The 6,123-nt window shown below is 45.7% G+C and overlaps 1 long non-coding RNA gene across 1 annotated transcript; it reads left to right on the top strand.

The window, feature by feature from the left end:
* The first annotated feature begins 2,903 nt into the window (after positions 1-2,903).
* Positions 2,904-5,697, top strand: LOC121061491. The gene is made up of 4 exons (XR_005815121.1): positions 2,904-3,216; positions 3,299-3,419; positions 4,112-4,208; positions 5,318-5,697. It is a non-coding gene; the product is annotated as an uncharacterized LOC121061491 (long non-coding RNA).
* Positions 5,698-6,123: the final 426 nt, after the last annotated feature.

Here is a 6,123-nt window from a genome sequence, read left to right as displayed (position 1 = left end):
ACGAAGACAGGCTGAGGATAGACTTAGGTAAGGAAGAAATTTTTCCTATGAGGATGAGGAGACACTGGAAGAGGTTTTCCAAAGAAGCTGTGAATGCCCCATTCCTGGAAGTGTTCAAGGCTAGGATGGATGGGGCTTTGAGCAACCTGGTCTGGTGCGAGGTGTTCCTGCCCATGGCAGGGAGGTTGGAACTTGATGATCTTTAAGTTTCCTTCCATCCTAAACCGTTCTATGATTCTATATGTTATGGAATATCCCTTTGGCCACTTTGGCTCAGATGTCCTCCTGAATGTGTTGCCTCCCAGCTTTTTTGCAACCACAGCCTCCTCACTGGCAGGGCAATGTGAAAAACAAAAAAAAAAAAAAAAGGAAAAGGCCTTAACACTGTGCAAGCCCTTCTCAGCAATAACTAAAACATTGGAGTGAAGCCAGGATTGCTCTGATAGCATTCTTCATGATCCAGCACAACTGACTGCTCTCGCAAGATCAGGTTCATTTCTTCTGAACCAGTCCGTATTTTGGAGGCTCCCGTTTCCTTAAAAATCTCCAAATTCTAACAAAATACATCATTCATGCTTCTGTCAAGTACACACGGATTTCTTCTGTTTTATCATGCACAGCGAGCTTAGGGAGACTGAATCTATACCTCAGTAATGGTCTTTAGAGCCACAAGGGAAGATGGAGCTCAGAGACACTCAGCTGAGGAAACAGTTTTATCACACGTGCAGGAATCAGTTTTGTTGTTTCAGAGTTAGCTTACTGTCTTTGTGAAGACCTCATTTCTTCAGCTTCTCCTACGTTAGACAAATTACTGAGTGGGAAGGCAATTAGTACTTAATGCTGTAATACATTAACCATTCCAAATCCAACAATTGTGATTTTCTCAGACATTGAGAAATAACGTAAAGAAAAGCAATGTAGTATGAACAGTAGTTTGCATTGCTATGGTTATTATTACCATTACCATTATTATTGTTACCGTATGTAAAAAAATAAAATAAAAAAGATGATCTACGTATACTGTTAAGATTTTTTTATTTTTAAACTTGCTAAAATGTACTTCAGGTGTAATGCAGTGTTGATTTTCTGTTATTCTATTTGAATGACGGTTTTTCCACCCTCAAAAATGAAAATTGTTATCGTGGAACATGTGGTCAAGAAGTGTGAGCGAGAAGGCCAAGAGCATCCTGGCTTGTATCAGAAATAGAGTGGCCATCAGGACTAGGGAAGTGGTTGTCCCTCTGTGCTCGGCTCTGGTGAGGGCCGCACCTCGAGTACTGTGTTCATCGAAGACATCGAGGTGCTGGAGCGTGTCCAGAGAAGGGCTCTGAAGCTTGTTAAGGGTTTAGAGAACAAGTCTTGTGAGGAGCGGCTGAGGGAGCTGGGGTTGTTTAGCCTGGAGAAAAGGAGGTTCAAGGGAGACTTTATTGTGCTCTACAGTAACCTTAAAGGAGGCTCCAGGGAGGTGGGGATCGTTCCCTTCTCCCAAGCCCCAAGTGATAAGACAAGAGCAAAAAACCTTAAGTTGCACCAGGGGAGGTTTAGGTTGGTTATTAGGAACAATTTCTTCACCGAAAGGGTTGCTCTGGTGGGTTTACGTGGCAAGGTTTTGGTAGCAGGGGGCCATAGGGGTGGCTTCTGTGAGAAGAATCTAGAAGCTGCCCCACGTTAGATAAGGCGGGGCGCTGCTGACCAGAGCCGAGCCAATAAGCTATGTTGTTTGCATCTCTGTGAGAGCATATTTAAGAAAGGGGGAAAAAAAAAAAAAAAACAAAAACAAAAACCAAAGAAGACTGCTTCACAGCAGCTGGGAGAGAGAGAGGAGTGAGAAACAGCCTTGCAGGCGCCAAGGTCAGTGAAGAAGAAGCGGGGAGAGGTGCTCCGGGCGCCAGAGCAGAAGTCCCCTGCAGCTTGTGGTGAGGACCATGGTGAAGCAGGCTGTCCCTCTGCAGCCCACGGGTCCCACATGGAGCAGATCTCCACACTGCAACCCGTGGACGAGCCCCCGGTGGAGCAGGGGGATGTGGCCTGGAGGAGGCTGCGGCCTGTGGAGGACCCCCGCAGCAGCAGACCCCGGGCCGGAGCTGCAGCCCGTGGAGAGGAGCCCACGCAGGAGCAGGGGGTCTGGGGGGAGCTGCCGCCCAGCCGGGGGGGACCCGTGCTGGAGCAGTTTGCTCCTGGGGGATGGATGGACCCTGTGGTACGGAGCCATGTGGGAGCAGTTCTTGAAGAGCTGCTGCCTGTGGGCAGCCCCCTCAGGATCAGTTCGGGAAGGATGGCATCCCGTGGGAGGGACAAAGGACTGGAAAATTTCTCAGAAGAAACAAGGTGTTTAACAAGGGAGTATATAGTTTCCTTTTAAGGCTTCCTGGGTAACTGTGCTTATTTCATATTCCCAGCTCGGAGGAAGAGAATTGTTGATTTCACCTTCTTTTTTCTTACAGGGAAATAAAAGGTCAACAGCTCTGAAAGTAAGAGGAATGTATCAGAATCAAGCTCTTTTTGTCTGTAATCCTTTCTTAAGGAAAAGATTTATCACACACCTTCCACAGATGTATGGTAGCAGAGAATAATTTGTGAACTACTCTAATTAAAGTCAACTTGGGGATAGTGGCACTTCTCTAATTGTTTCTGAGACATACGCATTAGCAACAGAGAGTGTTCTGTTGTCATTGCAAGGGGCCTGCGGTAATGACTTCCGAAACAGAACTGAATTATGTCACAGTGGCGCTTTGGAACAGCTGCCTCCTTCGTGGCCACACAGCCCGTCCCAGCGCACGTCGCCCTCCCGCTCCTCCAGGGAGCCCCCCCGCCGCCTCAGCAGCCCCGCGGCGGATGCCCCCACGGCGGAGCCGCGGCAGCCGACCCGCCCCCGAGGAGCACGAGCCCGCAGCCCTCCCTCCGCCCGCGCCGCATCGGCGGGGGAGCGGCGCCGCCAACGGCCGCCAACCGCCGCTCAACGGCCGCCACCGCCGCGGGGGCTTCTGGGGTGAGTGTGAAGTTGTGGCAAGAGGGATTTCCTATTCCTAAGGTGACCTGGTGGACACCAGCTTTCCTAGTAAATTGCTGATGTTGCTGAGGAGGCAGCAGTATCAAAGCCCTTGTTGATGAAGATGCAGCAAGTCTGGGGAGGCTTTGGCATTTCTCTGCAATGCTGCTCCCTGATTGTGACCCGACTCAGATTCTGAATGAAGCAAAGCAAGCTAGAGGAAAGCTGTATGTCCAGGTAATTTTTTTTTATTATTTTTTCCTTCTTCACTTGTAAGAAAATCTAAATCTTTAAACCATTTGTTTGCAGTATCCAAAACTCCGTATTATAGCTGATCTTCATCTCTGATCTTAAAAGCTTCACAGGCCAAAAGAGAATTGAGATGAGGAAGGAAATAGAGAATGCTGATGAATATTTCCAATTACCACCTGTAAGTTTTGTGAAAGGATCAGGTGCATTTCTGTAGTGGTAGAAAGTTTAGTTGGAAACACTTCATAAGTCCGTCAAATACAATTCATTTTTCTCAGTTAGAGCAATCACGTTGTTTAGACTACCGATAAGGTATTTGTCTGTAGGCAGCTGCCAACCTGTACAGCTAATAAAAATTAAGCTCTGAAAAAACAAACAACAGAACAAACAAACAAAATCCGTACACATGCAGTTTATTGAGTCCAAGTGTCTCATTTCAAATCTCATGGGTTTAAACAAGTTTTGGGTGACTCCAGGGCTGGGTTCCCAGGGAGACTTTCTTTAATTCCTGGCAGATCAGCCATAAGGACAATACAAGGCCCTGGTTAAAGACAATCTTTAGGCTGCTTCTAGATCAACAGTTTACTTGGTTATTCCACGACCTCATCTCCACTTGCTTAGAAGTTGTGAAAATTGGAAGTACACTTAGTGTTTTTTCATTCACGCTGTGTAAAATTATAAGAATTTTCACTGGCTATAAAAACAGAAATGACAAAGAGACCCTCCTCTGGGTCTTCAGAATGCTCACAAGGTCACCCAGACTGGCTAAGTAGAGATGCTCTAGTATAGATTGAATATAGATGCAGTATAGCTGGTGGTAGAGATGCTCTAGCATAGACGTGACGCACTTTGACAGCATCTTTTCTCTGACAGCAACTTATGTCTTGGTTCTTCACATCAAACCAGAGCAGTTTCTTTGCCTTCAGAACCTGCAGACTGACCTCTCGTGTGTACCTGTGGTGGATTGAAGGTAATGTTTGTAACACACACTGATGCTGTATTCACTGTAACTTTCAGAAAAGAGAGCAAGAAGCTAACCTGCATAGCAGTTTCTTAGGTTTCTGTATGTATATATATATATATATATGCATATAAATATATATGCATATATATTCAATTATTTTTTTACTCATTTAAAGATATCTTTTGTTCTCTAAAATGAATCCTCTGACTGTTACTAATGTATGGGACATACCTTGACACTATAATGGTGTATAAATACTTTTCATCTCATCCTTGCTATTGTTACTGTATTTAAAAAATAATTGTGAATATAATTACCTGCTTTTATTCTTTTTTTTTTTAAAAAAAGCATATATATACGTATTCTATTATAAAATCCTATAAAAAGGAGTGAACTCAAAAGGAAAGAGAAACCAATTTTAATTTCTAAATTAGCTATCTAATCCTGATAGATTCACTCCCTTCCAAATATAGCTCAACAAATGAAACAGTAAAAATTCACATAATATTTCTTTTATAACAAGATTTCATTGCACAACAGTTCTTTGCCTAACCCTGCAATAACCCCATAGGCATTGCAATTGCTTACTTGTTCTTCTCCTTAACTTGTTTTTAGTGTTTACTTTTCTAACCTATCCTTAATGTTCCAACATTGGATTTATTTACCTCCTTAGATATCAAGAGAATAAGGCATTTGCTTCATAGGACAGTACTTTGATGCTTTCCAGGGCTAATGGCCAAAGTTCTCAAAGCCCTTTTCATCAGTGATTTATATATTTCTCAATCTTTCCATCTTCGTTTAGAACTCTTAACTTAATTTAGGTATTAGGTGAAAAAGACCCCCAAAACCAGCTGAAGCCATATCAGACATAGTAAGGACATGCGCCTGTTAGCAAGTAATTCAGAGTGATCCCATGGTGTACTTTAGACAGATTTACTCTGGTCCTCTGGACTAAGCATCCCCAAGGGATATTTCAAAGCTCTCTGAATGATCTGTCATTCTCTCTTACACTGTAGTCTCCATTAGGAAAGGGTAGATATTCCTTGCCCATGTGGAAAGGAACTGCTCAGTTAGTTGTTTCTAACCAAAATCTCTCGATTGTGTTCTATTTACAGAAACCACTTGGCTAGCCAAGCTAAATCATTGAAAATGGAAGTAGTGGAACTACTTCAAAACCGTGCTTCTGCTTCTCAGCAGAACTGCAGTGTAGGTGGGGACATAGCAAGAGGACATGTCCAAGGCAGGGTGCAATTGAAAACCACCTGTCCAAGCCACAGAAAGAAGTCAGCGATTCTCAGTTTGAGACTGTTGCTTGACTAGTAACACAGCAGCTGGAACGCTTATGATTACTGCTGATGGATTCCCATGAATCAGCCAATGATACAAGCTACGAGAACAACTGAAGCAATTTGAAGTTACGCTTCTCCCTGTTCTGCATTCAAATTTGTGAAAGAAAGGAGAAGAGAGGAGAAGAAGACAGGAGAGGAGGAGAAGAGAGGAGAAGACGGGAGGGAAGGGGAGGGAAGGGAAGGGAAGGGAAGGGGAGGGAAGGGAAGGGGAGGGAAGGGAAGGGGAGGAAGGGGAGGGAAGGGAAGGGAGGGAAGGGAAGGGAGGGAAGGGAAGGGAAGGGAAGGGAAGGGAAGGGGAGGGGAGGGAGGGGAGGGGAGGGGGGGGAGGGGAGGGAGGAGGAGGGGAAGGGAGGGAGGGAGGGAGGGAGGGAGGGGGAGGGGAGGGGGCGTGGGAGGGGAGGGGAGGGGAGGGAGGGGAGGGGAAGGGACATGTAGGGTAGTGTAGGGTAAGGGAGCGTAGGGGAGTATAGGGGAGGGCAGGGGAGAGGGAGGGGAGTGTAGGGAGAGGGGAGGGGAGTGAGGGGAGGAGGGGAGGGAGGGCAGGGGAGAGTAGGGGAGTGGAGTGTAGGGGA

The sequence above is a fragment of the Cygnus olor genome, chromosome Z (assembly GCF_009769625.2).
Source record: "Cygnus olor isolate bCygOlo1 chromosome Z, bCygOlo1.pri.v2, whole genome shotgun sequence".
Lineage (NCBI taxonomy): Eukaryota > Metazoa > Chordata > Aves > Anseriformes > Anatidae > Cygnus > Cygnus olor.
The sequence above is the reverse complement of the archived record's forward strand: the minus strand, read 5'-3'. Positions and strand labels throughout refer to the sequence as shown.